The sequence below is a fragment of the Podarcis cretensis genome, assembly GCF_951804945.1.
Source record: "Podarcis cretensis genome assembly, chromosome: 13".
NCBI lineage: Eukaryota > Metazoa > Chordata > Lepidosauria > Squamata > Lacertidae > Podarcis > Podarcis cretensis.
Window position 1 is genome coordinate 35767426 of NC_137182.1, and position 13800 is coordinate 35781225.

At 47.6% G+C, this 13800-nt stretch overlaps 1 long non-coding RNA gene across 1 annotated transcript in view; it reads left to right on the forward strand.

The window, feature by feature from the left end:
- LOC307201485 overlaps positions 1-13448 on the forward strand; it is a 28818-nt gene extending 15370 nt beyond the window's left edge. Inside the window, exon 2 of the long non-coding RNA XR_013832729.1 lies at positions 11411-13448. This is a non-coding gene — a long non-coding RNA (uncharacterized lncRNA). The remainder of the gene's footprint in view (positions 1-11410) is intronic.
- The last annotated feature ends 352 nt before the right edge of the window (positions 13449-13800 follow it).

Genomic DNA, 13800 nt, shown 5'->3' on the forward strand with positions numbered 1-13800 from the left:
TAGATGGCTCTGAGTGTCCCTCCCAACTCTACAATTCTGTGATTTCCCGGCACCCCAGTTCAGCCTAAGGAGAGTCGGCGAGAGCAGTGAGAGCTAAAAGCAGGTTTATTGGAGGGGGAGGGGGAGGGACGTGGTCGAGGCTGCCACGTCCAGGCGGCACTTCTGCGGAGGGTGCGGCTGCTTCTCTAGCCTAGTGGAATGAGAGCAGCGCGTCGATGAGGAGTGCAGCCGAGCTGAAGATGTCTATTTCCTCCTGGGTGTCTTGCTTCGGCAGCTGCAGGAGGGGCGAAGGCGGGGAGCGTTAGACGGAGAGGACGGAGCTGCGCGAAGGGGCGAAGGAGGGACCCACGTGATGGGGAGGGAGAGAGACTCACCCCGGGGTTGAAAGGGTCCGCGAGCAGGTTCTGGGGGGGCAGGGCGCTCGGGTGGAAGGGGCCGCGGAATGTGTACAGGTTGATGCTCATGATTATCCTGTTCATCTCCTCGCCCAAGGAGAGGGCTCTACGGGAGGAGGGGGAGAAGAAGGTCAGCTTGCGGGAAACGAGAGAAAAGAGAAGGGCCAGGCTATGGCCTCGGTCCCTGTCCGACGGGGCGGGCTTACCTTTCCCCCGCGCTGATGTTCTCACGAAGGGACGGGATCTCGGCCCAAACGGGCTGCACGTGGCTCTGGTTGACTCCGCTCAGCGCCATCCTTGCACTTCAACCTCTTCGGTGCCGTCGGAGACCGAGGAGCCCTTTTTATGCCGTGCATCGCTGCATTCATGCAACACTTTCCCATAAATAGGTTTATGGGAATAAACAGAGAAGAAGAAGACTCCAAACAATCACTTGGAACATCAAAAGAAAGAATAACACTTGCCCAATCTGTAGCCTAGTGTAACTGGTATGGTTAAAAATGTGGGAGACCCAGACAGGATTATTAGGAATATATTTACAGGGTACTGAACTGGGAGCGAGTTCCAAACTGGACCATTTCCCCTGGAATCCTAATTGAATCACCCACACATAAGCATATCAACAACGTAAATATTCTTCCTTATTTCAGGATTGGTAGGAAATGGTCCAGTTTGGAACTGGGCCCCAGTTCGGGAGCCTTGACTTTAACAGGAGCCCATAAATTTAACATCACCAATTAGACTGGGCTGAACTAAAGATTGGGTAAGTGTTACGTTCTTTCTTTTGACCTTGCAAGTTGTTCTGAGTCTGTTCCTATGTTTATTCCCATAAACTTATTATGCCTTGCATGAACACTTCAGTCGTGCATATTTTTCAGTAGGCTGAACTAGATTCTCAGCCCCACCCGCAATATGTTACATTTGGGGAGTTTGGCAATCTGGGTATAAGTCCGATGCTCTTCCTTGTTCAATATTTGGTGCTGGGTCCAGCAAGCGGTGGGACAAGATTCTTTGGGTAGATCTCTAGGAAAAGAAACAGCAGCCCAGCACCAACAGGAAGCTTCTAAAGAGAAATTGCTCAATTTTCCATGTGACAGCTCTTAGGATATTTGAAGATGCCTATAATTTATAAGAGGAACATGGGTGGCACTGTGGGTTAAACCACAGAGCCTAGGACTTGCCTATCAGAAGGTCAGCGGTTCGAATCCCCACAATGGGGTGAGCTCCCGTTGCTCGGTCCCAGCTCCTGCCAACCTAGCAGTTCAAAAGCATGTCAAAGTGCAAGTAGATAAATAGGTACTGCTCTGGCAGGAAGGTAGAGCTGGAAGCTGTACTCCGGCTCCCTCGGCCAATAAAGCGAGATGAGCGCCGCAACCCCAGAGTCGGTCATGACTGGACCTAATGGTCAGGGGTCCCTTTAGCTTTACCTTTATCATTTATAAGCTAAACTTCCCCAAATCCCTTAACCGTTCCTCATCAGGCTTGGTTTACGCGGTACACTTGTTACATTGAATTGCACTTCCTATTTTACTGCCCTTCACTCATTTCAGAGGGGACCTTTTGGAGACCCCTTCTTCCTTTACCCCCTCCCCCCCCCCCCGACAATGTACTATCATACTCATCTTTGGCCACCTCACTGCTCTTTCCTGACACTGGACTGTTGATGAACAAGTTAAAAAGGAAGAAACCTCCTCTTTTCCCTCCCTGATCCTTGTGACTCCAGTTCCCCTCACCCCTCACCACTGGCCATGCTGCCTGAGGCTGATGGGAGTTGGAGTCCAAGGAAGTCAGGGGGGTTCCACAGGTTCTCCATCCCTGCCCTACAGCACCCCAGACACACAGGCTGCTTCGCTGTTTGAATAGTTTTACATTCCTCCGAAGGCTTAGCCCGCTTCCCTGAGGTTTCCATTCATTTGGCACTGCAGACAAGATGCACCCATTTATTCCTGTGGTGATTTAATTTCTATAGCCCAGATGAGGGAGGGTGAATCCTGAAGAACAGCCATGCTAGTAACTCTGCACAAAGAGCATTTCAGATTGACTTCCATGAAATGCAAAAAGCGAGATGTGAAGTGGGGACAGTGATATATTTGTGTCTTGAGATGAACAGATGCCAACAATAACAGCAACATTTATGGGGACCAGGAAATAGGAACAGCCCCTAATAAAGAGGGACAGTAAGAGTGCTTGCATTTTACTTTCACGATGCCAGAGGCAGGTTGCCAGCCTGGCTCTATAGGCGGCAGACAGCATGCTGGCAAAGCGTGGCAATGCCCTTCTCTTTTTCTTATCCCAGCAGGTGCCCTGATGGTAAACGGGAGCTGAGAGGCCTCTGCTTGCTATTCACACTCTGGAGGTACAGAAGGGGTTAAAGAGCCCTTTGCTGGTGAGGATGAGCCAGTGGAATGAGGCTAATTTTGCTAGCCTTTCAATTTTTTCTTAGTATCGCCCTGTTGAAAATGAGGGACTGTGAGTAGGAAGGGCCACAAGAGGGGAGAAAGGGGAAACTCCCCAAACCTGTTGAGTTACTGCCATCCTCAGAGTGCTGCAAAGCCCACTCAGAAAGCCCACAATTCCCATTCATGATTCTAGTATAAAAGGTAAAGGTACCCCTGCCCGTACGGGCCAGTCGTGACCGACTCTAGGGTTGGGCGCTCATCTCACTCAAGAGGCCGGGAGCTGGCGTCATCCGAAGACACTTCCGGGTCATGTGGCCAGCGTGAAGAAGCTGCACTGTTGAGCCAGCACCAGTGCCGCACACGGAAACGCCATTTACCTTCCCGCTATAAAGCAGTACCTACTTATCTACTTGCACTTAGGGGTGCTTTCGAACTGCTAGGTGGGCAGGAGCTGGGACCGAACGATGGGAGCTCACCCCGCCGCGGGCATTCGAACCACCGACCTTACGATCAGCAAGTCCTAGGCACTGAGGTTTTACCCACAGCGCCACCCGCGTCCCCTGTGCCACCCGCGTATTCTAGTATAGTGTCTTCCAAACGTGGGTCTCCAGCTGTTTTTGGACTACTGTTCCCATCATCCCTGACCACTGGTCCTGCTTGCTAGGGGTGATGGGAGTTGTGGTTCATCCGCAGAAGGAGACACAAATTTGGGAAACACTGTTCTACTCCACCTGCTGTCCACTCTACATGTTAGGCAAGGCTTGGAACAGTATAATACTTTTTATTTACTCTTGTGTGCCCTCCTTGCTTCTCTCTTCTTCCAGCCAACATCCAGCTAGTCAGTGTGTGCTCCGCTCTTCCCTCATTTATGCAATTTATGTAAACTCCTCCACACCCAAATATATGCAAATACGTTTTGATTTGCACAAACCATACTGGACCCAGTCTTCATTTTTTCTTCATGCAGAATTTTTGAGTCCTACCCTCCCCCCTTTAAAAAACAAAATTTATGCAGCTCACAGAAAGCTGCTGTTATTTCAGAAGCCAGCTTTTACCAGAGAGCAGCTGCCTCATGGACATGCTAGACTGTGCAGTCTCTCAGGGCGGCTGTGAAGCTGAGAGACCTTATCTGAAGATTTTAACAGTGGGTAGCAGGCTCACCAAGTCCTAGACTACTCAGGTAGTGAAGAGAGGAGTGTTCTGCTGGTATAAACATCATCAGAGTTTTACCGATGGGTCAGAAGGGAGGACTCTAGAACACATAGGGCGGCGGTCAGCTACTGGAATCTCCAAACATCCAGGACGTGTTCGAGGCTACCACATCCAGGCAACCCTTCTGCGGAGGGCGCCAGCTGCTTCTGTAGCTTAGTGGCACTTGAAGGTCAGTACGACGGGGTGGCTGTCGATGGAGACGCCTTATTCCTTAGGGATAAGGTTGCGTCTAGCTATTTGATTATGATTCTATTATTCTATGATTTGAGCAGGAGTGAGGAGATAGCACCCTGCAGGCCAGATCTGTCCCACCCCCACAAGCCTTTCCTACTAGAAACTCAATATTGGGGCTGGCCCAGTTGGACAAATTCCTTTTTTTAAAAAAGTTGGATTTTATTTTTATTTGTATGGATTAATTTGAAGAAATTAGACATCTCACATTTTTGTTTCTCTCACTGTGTTTTTTTCTTTCTTTTTACAAGTTTCATGACACACTCCCTTAAAGGCATGCCTTTTAAAAACTCAACAGCAAAGATAGATTTAAAAAGGAATGTCGTTCCTATTTTAATAGTGCTTTTTTGTTACAGGATGAGAGGTTATTCCTTGGTGAGAGTTACCCCTTTCACTCTTGTTAGCAGGGTTGTGCAAATTAAAATTCAGCAATAACTGAACAAAACCTGAAAGTTTTGCTGGTCAAGGAGCTGGAAAGAAGGTCATGCTCAAGATTTGAAATATCTTCTAAAGAAGCCCTGGGCATTGAGGCCACTCTACTGTTATATTGGGGTTTGCCTATGAGCCCACCCACGTTCACCTCAAAATATCTGACTATGACTTGATTGGAAAAGGAGGTGATTCTTCAGCGGGGTGCTTGGCAGCCACGACCACCATCTGATTGTCTAGAAATTTCTGTAGCCTGTCCCAAACCCTCACCACCTTTTTGCAGCCCCGGGGCATCAACAGCCCCGAGAGAAGCTTGAAATGCCCAGCCAACTAGTATTATTTATCAATTTTTTTATGCTACCCTTCATCTGAAGGCCAGAGCACAGTTCGCAACAGCTGCCTGTCTTACGAAGAATGGCATTGTGGAGGGCTTTTCACAAGATAACTCCCCTTCATCACCATCAGGTATGATGGGGTGGGGGAACGAGACACTTTGGATAGTCAGGGGGCATGGCATTAGGACCATCACTGACAGCAGCAGCTGCCAGACCCTCCAGTTGTCTAGGGATAACCACAGATTTACAGAAGCCATCCCGGTTTCCGATTCGATTCTGGAATGTCCCTTTTTTTCTTGGGACTTTCGGGCCCCATCCCTGTTCTGAAACTTCTGTCCGTCCACTTCATTCATTGGCCCTCAGTTCCAGTACAGTGGTACCTCGGGTTACATACGCTTCAGGTTACATATGGTTCCGGTTACAAACTCTGCTAACCCATAAATAGTACTTTGGGTTAAGAACTTTGCTTCAGGATGAGAACACAAATTGTGCAGCGGCAGCAGGAGGCCCCATTAGTTAAAGTGGTGCTTCAGGTTAAGAACAGTTTCAGGTTAAGAACAGACCTCCAGAAGAAATTAAATTCTTAACCCGAGGTCCCACTGTATTACAACCTGTCATTTATAGCACAATCTGCTTATTGCCTCAGTCCCAAGATGCTTGTTCTTCAGGCAGGAACTCTCAAAGTAGCAGCAGACATAAATGCTGTGAGGAGACCCCTCACAGAGCTACAATTCCCACAGTTCCTTGGGAAGTGGGGTTGATTGTTAGCGCTCTTGGTATTGTAGCTCTGGGAGGGGGATAGGGGGGTCCCAACAACTCTCAAGGCCCAACTGCCGTTCCCAGGATTACTTGGGGGAAGCCATGGCTGGTCCAAGTGGTATAATAGTGTTTCAAATGTCTGCAGCCGGACTGGCGAAGTTGGTGGTGCGTGGTTTTAATGCTGAGCCTCTGAGTCTGAGGGGCAAGTCTACCGAGCATTGAAGCCAAGGAGAATCCTTCTCTCTTCTCCTGAAGGGCCTCCAGCCTGTGCCTGGGCATTGCCAGCTCAAAGGAAGCCCTTCTTCAGAGGCAAAATGGTGTTTCCTGCCATCTTGGGCCCCTCCTGGCCTGCAGGCTCCCCTGCTGTAGAGAGATTCTACCTTGGAAGGGACACTCCCGGGAGGTGGTGGACTCTCCTTCCTTGGAAGGTTTTAAGCAGAAGATGGATGGCCGCCTGCCAGGGACGAGTTGGTTCAGATTCCTGCATTGAAGGGGGGTGGACTAGATGGCTCTGAGTGTCCCTCCCAACCCTACAATTCTGTGATTTCCCGGCACCCCAGTTCAGCCTAAGGAGAGTCGGGGAGAGCAGTGAGAGCTAAAAGCAGGTTTATTGGAGGGGGAGGGGGGAGGGACGTGGTCGAGGCTGCCACGTCCAGGCGGCACTTCTGCGGAGGGCGCCGGCTGCTTCTCTGGCCTAGCGGAATGAGAGCACCGCCTTGACGATGAGCGCAGCCTGGCTGAAGATGCTCTCTTCCTCCTCGGTGTCTTCGTTCGGCACCTGCGGAAGAGGCGAAGTCAGGAGCATTAGACGGAGAGGACGGAGCTGCGCGAAGGGGCGAAGGAGGGACCCACGTGACGGGGAGGGAGAGAAACTCACCCTGAAGTTGACGAGCGGGTTCTGATTCTTGAGGAAGGCGTCGATGGCAAAGGCGAAGGTCGCCGCGTACAGCCTGCAGGAGACAGCAAAGAGGAGAATGGTCGGGCCATGGCCTCGTCATTGGGAAAGGATCCCTGGCCGACGGGGCGGGCTTACCTGGCCCCCTCGCTGAAGTTCTCACGAAGGGACGGGATCTCGGCCCAAACGGGCTGCACGTGGCTCTGGTTGACTCCGCTCAGCGCCATCCTTGCACTTCAACCTCTTTGGTGCCGTCGGAGACCGAGGAGCCCTTTTTATGCCGTGCATCGCTGCATTCATGCCCGACTTTCCCATAAATAGGTTTATGGGAATAAACAGAGAAGAAGAAGACTCCAAACAATCACTTGGAACATCAAAAGAAAGAATAACACTTGCCCAATCTGTAGCCTAGTGTAATTGGTATGGTTAAAAATGTGGGAGACCCAGACAGGATTATTAGGAATATATTTACAGGGTACTGAACTGGGAGCCAGTTCCAAACTGGACCATTTCCCCTGGAATCCTAATTGAATCACCCACACATAAGCATATCAACAACGTAAATATTCTTCCTTATTTCAGGATTGGTAGGAAATGGTCCAGTTTGGAACTGGGCCCCAGTTCGGGAGCCTTGACTTTAACAGGAGCCCATAAATTTAACATCACCAATTAGACTGGGCTGAACTAAAGATTGGGTAAGTGTTACGTTCTTTCTTTTGACCTTGCAAGTTGTTTTGAGTTTGTTCCTATGTTTATTCCCATAAACTTATTATGTCTTGCACGAACACTTCAGTTGTTCATACTTTTCAGAAGGCTGAACTAGATTCTCAGCCCCACCCGCAATATGTTACATTTGGGGAGTTGGGCAATGTGGGTAGGAGTCATTGTTCAATATTTGTTGCTGGGTCCAGCAAGCGGTGGGACAAGATTCTTTGGGTGGATCTCTAGGAAAAGAAACAGCAGCCCAGCACCAACAGGAAGCTTCTAAAGAGAAATTGCTCAATTTTCCATGTGACAGCTCTTAGGATATTTGAAGATGCCTATAATTTATAGGAAGTGGGTGGCGCTGTGGGTTAAACCACAGAGACTAGGACTTGCCTATCAGAAGGTCAGCGGTTCGAATCCCCGTGATGGGGTGAGCTCCCATTGCTTGGTCTCTGCTCCTGCCAACCTAGCACTTTGAAAGCAGAAAGTGCAAGTAGATCAATAGGTACCACTCCGGCGGGAAGGTAAACGTCGTCTCCGTGTGCTGCTCTGTTTCGGCAGAAGCGGCTTAGTCCTTCTGGCCACATGACCCGGAAGCTGTACGCCGACTCCCTCGGCCAATAAAGCGAGAAGTGTGGACCTAATGGTCAGTGGCCCCTTTACCCTTTACCTTTATAATTTATAAGAAGGACACAGGTGGCGCTGTGGGTTAAACCACAGAGTCTAGGACTTGCCTATCAGAAGGTCAGCGGTTCAAATCCCCGCGATGGAGTGAGCTCACATTACTCGGTCCCAGCTCCTGCCAACCTAGCAGTTCAAAAGCATGTCAATGTGCAAGTAGATAAATAGGTATCGCTCCGGGGGGAAGGTACAGCCGGAAGCTGTACTCCGGCTCCCTTGGCCAATAAAGCGAGATGAGCGCCGCAACCCCAGAGTCGGTCATGACTGGACCTAATGGTTAGGGGTCCCTTTACCTTTACCTTTATCATTTATAAGCTAAACTTCCCCAAATCCCTCAACCGTTCCTCATCAGGCTTGGTTTACACGGGACACTTGTTACATTGAATTGCACTTGCTATTTTACTGCCCTTCACTCATTTTGGAGGGGTCCTTTTGGAGATCCCTTTTTCCTTTCTCACCCCCCCCCCCAACAATGTACTAACATACTCAACTTTGGCCACCTCACTGCTCTTTCCTGACACTGGACTGTTGATGAACAACTTAAAAAGGAAGAAACCTCCTCTTTTCCCTCCGCAATCCTTGTGACTCCCAGTTCCCCTCACCCCTCACCATTGGCCATGCTGCCTGAGGCTGATGGGAGTTGGAGTCCAAGGAAGTCAGGGGGGTTCCACAGGTTCTCCATCCCTGCCCTACAGCACCCCAGACACGCAGGCTGCTTCGATGTTTGAATAGCTTTTACGTTCCTCCAAAGGCTTAGCCCGCTTCCCTGCGGTTTCCACTCATTTGGCACTGCAGACAAGATGCACCCATATTTTTGTGTGGTGATTTAATTTCTAGAGCCCAGATGAGCGAGGGTGAATTCTGAAGAACAGCCATGCTAGTAACTCTGCACAAAGAGAATTTCAGTTTGACATCCCTGAAATGTGGAAAACGAGAGGCAAACTTGAGGCAGTGATTTATTTGTGTCTTGAGACGAACAGATGCCAATGATAACAGCGACATTTATGGGGACCAGGAAATAGGAACAGTCCCTAATAAAGAGGGACATTAAGAGTGCTTGCATTTTCACAGAGGCTTCTCTAACCATATTATGAGAGGCTCGTTACTCGAAGTCTGGAATAGGAATAAAAAATTGATTGAAAGTTGTACACCCTGGTGGCTTTCACCAATTGACATTTTAACAATAAAAAAACCAAATCTGGCAGGTGAAAGATGGACATATGAAGATCTCCTAGTTAAAACAGAAAGAGGATGGAAAGTTAGACCGTATGAAGAGGTGAAGGATAAGTTAAACGGATGGATACAATTCCACCAAATTAATGCATTGTGGCATGAACACAAAAAATCAGGGATGAGTGAAAAAAAGTCGAAATACCAGGTGGAAATTTTAGAAAGTAACACTAAACTTCTTTCCAAAATGTATAAACAATTGTTGGACTGGGAAACTAAAGATGAAGAAGTGAAAGGAGTTATGGTTAAATGGGCCGGAGACCTTGGATATAACCTGGAATATGACAGGTGGCAGAAACTCTGGAAGACGGGTATGAAGTTCACAGCATGTGCTGCTCTCCGAGAAAACTTAGAAAAAATGATGTATCATTGGTACATCACTCCGGCAAGACTGGGGAAGATGTACAAAACCTGAAACAGCACTTGCTGGAGATGTAAAACCAAGGTAGGAAACTTCTTCCATATGTGGTGGACTTGTGACGTGGTGAAAAGATTCTGGGGACAAATTTATGATGAGTTAAAGAAAATATTGAAATATAACTCCCCTAAAAAACCGGAGGCGTTCCTCTTGGGTATGATTGGCGAGGAGATCAAAAGTGAGGACCAAACATTCTTTCAGTATGCTACGATGGCGGCCAGGATCTTAATAGCGCAAAACTGGAAAACTCCCAACACCCCCATGGTAAGAGAATGGCAAATGAGATTGTTTCAATACATAGAGTTAGCGAGATTGACACAAAGAATTAGGCATCAAAATAATGTAAAACTAAAAAACGATTGGAATAAATATTGAAGTTATATTGAAGCTAAATAAAGTCACAGTGGACGGAATTTAACACCTGCGATGTATAGAGTTAGTATAATACAACTGCAGAAAGATTATAAGATTACCTAACCTAAACCGAGTTGGATGGAGGTCAAGTGTTTGTAAATATGTTTGTTTTATGGCGAAACGTGATGATCTGAGTGTGTTTTTTTGTTCTTCAGTCTCTTTTCTTTTTGCTTTCTCTGAATTCTTCTTTGTTTTCTTTGTTTTCTTTTTCTTTTGTTTTTGTCTTTTAAAATGTGTGTTGTTGTTTCTTCTTCTGTTTAATGTATTTTGTAAAAGCTTAATAAATAGAATTAAAAAAAAAAAAGAGTGCTTGCATTTTGCTTTCATGATACCAGAGGCAGGTTGCCAGCCTGGCTCTGTAGGCGGCAGACAGTGTACTGGCAAAGCGTGGCAATGCCCTTCCCTTTTTCGTATCCCAGCAGGTGCCCTGATAGTAAACGGGAGCCAAGAGGCCTCTGCTTGCTGTTCACACTCTGGAGTTACAGAAGGGGTTAAAGAGCCCTTTGCTGGTGAGGATGAGCTGGTGGGATGAGGCTTAATTCTGCGAGCCTTTCAATTCTTTCTTAGCATCGCCCTGTTGAAAATGGGGGACTGTGAATATGAAGGGACACAAGAGGGGAGAAAGGGGAAACTCCCCAAACCTCTTGAGTTACTGCCATCTTCAGAGTGCTGCAAAGCCCACTCAGAAAGCCCACAATTCCCATTCATGATTCTAGTATAGTGTCTTCCAAACGTGGGTCTCCAGCTGTTTTTGGACTACGTTTCCCATCATCCCTGACAACTGGTCCTGCTTGCTAGGGATGATGGGAGTTGTGGTTCATCCACAGGAGGAGACACAAATTTGGGAAACACTGTTCTAGTCCACCTGCTACATGATAGGCAAGGCTTGGAACAGTATAATACTTTTTTTCCTCTTGTGTGCCCTCCTTGCTTCTCTCTTCTTCCAGCCAACATCCAGCTAGCCAGTGATTGCTCCACTCTTCCCTCATTTATGCAATTTATGCAAACCCCTCCACACCCAAATATATGCAAATATGTTTGGATTTGCACAAACCATACTCGGCCCAGGCTTCATTGTCCCTTCATGCAGAATTTTTGAGTCCTCCCCTTTTAAAAAACAAATATATGCAGCTCTCAGCAAGCTGCTGTTATCTCAGAAGCCAGTTTTTACCAGAGAGTGGCTGCCTCGTGGAACTACTAGACTGTCCAGTTTCTCAGGGCAGCTGTGAAGATGTGAGATCTTATTTGAAGATTTTAACGGTGGGTAGCAGGCTCACCAAGTCATAGACTAGTCGGGTAGTGAAGAGGGGAGTGTTCTGCTGGTATAAACATCATCAGAGTTGTACCGATGGGTCAGAAGGGAGGACTCGAGAACACATAGGGCGGTGGTCAACTAACTCCTTCTTGTAGGAGACCCATTGAAGTTAACGAACCCAAGTTAACCATGTCCATTAGCTTAGATGGATCTGCTTGGAGTAGGACTTGTGTTGAATCCCACCCTTAGTATCAGCCATGTAGGACCTTATTAGGTTGTTTTCACAGTCATCATAAGCACCGAAGCGAAGTCCAGGAATCGTAAGTAACTCTTTTGGGAATGTTCTTATACTACTTGGATCTCCAAACATCTCACATACACTCCTAATTTTATACCAGCAGAGGTTGGGCAAGTATTGACGAGGAATAATTTGGGGGTTACTGCAGTGTCTGACAATTTGTTACCTAGATGAAGTGGGGTGGAGGGTGATATCTGGAAAGGGGGCAGTGCCAAGCAGCCTGGTTTCCTCCTGCGCTTTGGGTGCCAAGCAGCCAGGGGAAAACAGTAGTCAGGCACTCTTGACTTCCAGGAGGGTGGTTGTGTGTGTGTGTGCAAAAGCCACAATTTTGGAGCTGATTTTCAGAATTTTTGGAGTAAAATTAGAACGCCTGGAGTCAAAGCGTGAATTCCCACTTCATGAACACACTTGAACTTGTAACACACACACACACACACACACACACACACACACACTAAGCCAGACTGTTAAGCTCACCATTTCATACTTGGCTGCAAGAGACTGCAAGATGGGTGGGGCTGGTGGGTGCAGGTCTGGGCCTCCTCATAGGCGAGCAGAGACCCACAAATTTGAGCCGGCCTTGGTAGCCAGCCAGAATTTGCACTTGCCACTCGCTTTACTTCTCCTTGTAATGGGGGAGAAATGTCACGCTGAGCTCTGGAGGCTTTTTCAGAACTAATAAATACCAAAGGGACAAGCCTTCTCTCAAGCTCCAAATCCATGTGAGTGTTGAGGGAACTTCCTCAATGCTCTTCCAAAAGGCTCCACATGAGGGCCAGGAAGATGCCCTGCCCTTCTCTGAGCTAAGGAGAAAGCAGAATAATCTCCCAGGTTTCGGGCTGAGTTTTGGGCCTAGGATGAGATCTGTCACTGTTACCCACGTAATTCCAAGGTGCTGAGTGCAAGAAAGTCATAAGTGCAAGACGGTCTGAGGACTCTGTCCTGTATCTGAGTGGGGATTTCACCAGATTACAAAAAAATGGTGTCACCTGTGGAGGTTGTATACTCATAAAAACCCTCTAGAATTCCTTCACTCCTTAGCTCAGGTGTAAACCAGCATATCAGCAAGTACTAACCATGGGAGTGAAAATGAGGCTGCACTCAAATTATGAGGGAAAAGATACAGGCTTAGTGAAATCCACAAGTCCTACCCATTGACTGTCCCAAATTCAAGTCAAATCATGCCCCCATGCTCCCCATAGCCGTTTAAGAACAGTAGCTAAGGGAGTGTTCACAAAAAGGAAGGGCCACTGGCCCACTCTGCCTCCAGTTTAATACAAGCACTGGCTCTGCTCCTACCACCATCTGCCAGGCCTTTAACAAGGCCTAAGTTCCACCTCTTGGTCATTGTTTCTTGACAACCCAGTTATGTAGTAATTCTTTGTAGCTTTGTTTAATTTCAACATTTCTTCAGTCCTGGCTACTTGGAGGTTGACAGCCACTAGCAAAGTCTCTGCCATGGTAGAAGGGAGATTTCCTCCCACAAAGTCCTAACACCAAAGAGCAGAAAAGCAGTATCACCCAGTACCATGTTTGTTCCTTGGGATAAGGTTGCCCTTGTTCTTCGTCTAGCTATTTGATTATGATTCTATTATTCTGTGATGTGAGGAGTGAGAAGCTAGCAGCCTGCAGGCCAGATCTGTCCCACCCCCACAAGCCTTTCCTACTAGAAACTGAATATTGGGGCTGGCCCAGTTGGACAGTTTCCTTTTTTTAAAAGAAGTTGGATTTTATTTTCATTTGTATGGATTAATTTGAAGAAATTAAACACCTCACATTTTTGTTTCTCTCACTGGTCCCCCCCCCCTTTTTTACAAGTTTCATAACGCGCTCCCTTAACTGCATGCCTTTTAAAAACTCGGCAGTGAGGATAGATGGGTGAATATTTTATTGGAAGGATGCCTTTAAAAAGAAATGTCATTCCTCTTTTAACAGTGCTTTTTTGTTACTGGATGGGAGGCTGTTCCTTGGTGAGAGTGGGGGGAGGGCATGGCGTTGGGACACCTGGATCACTGACAGCAGCAGCTACCAGACCCTCCAATTGTCTAGGGACAACCCCAGATTTACAGAAGCCATCACAATTTCCGATTTGATTCTGGAATGTCCCATTTTTTTCCTAGGACTTTCGGGCCCCATCCATCCCT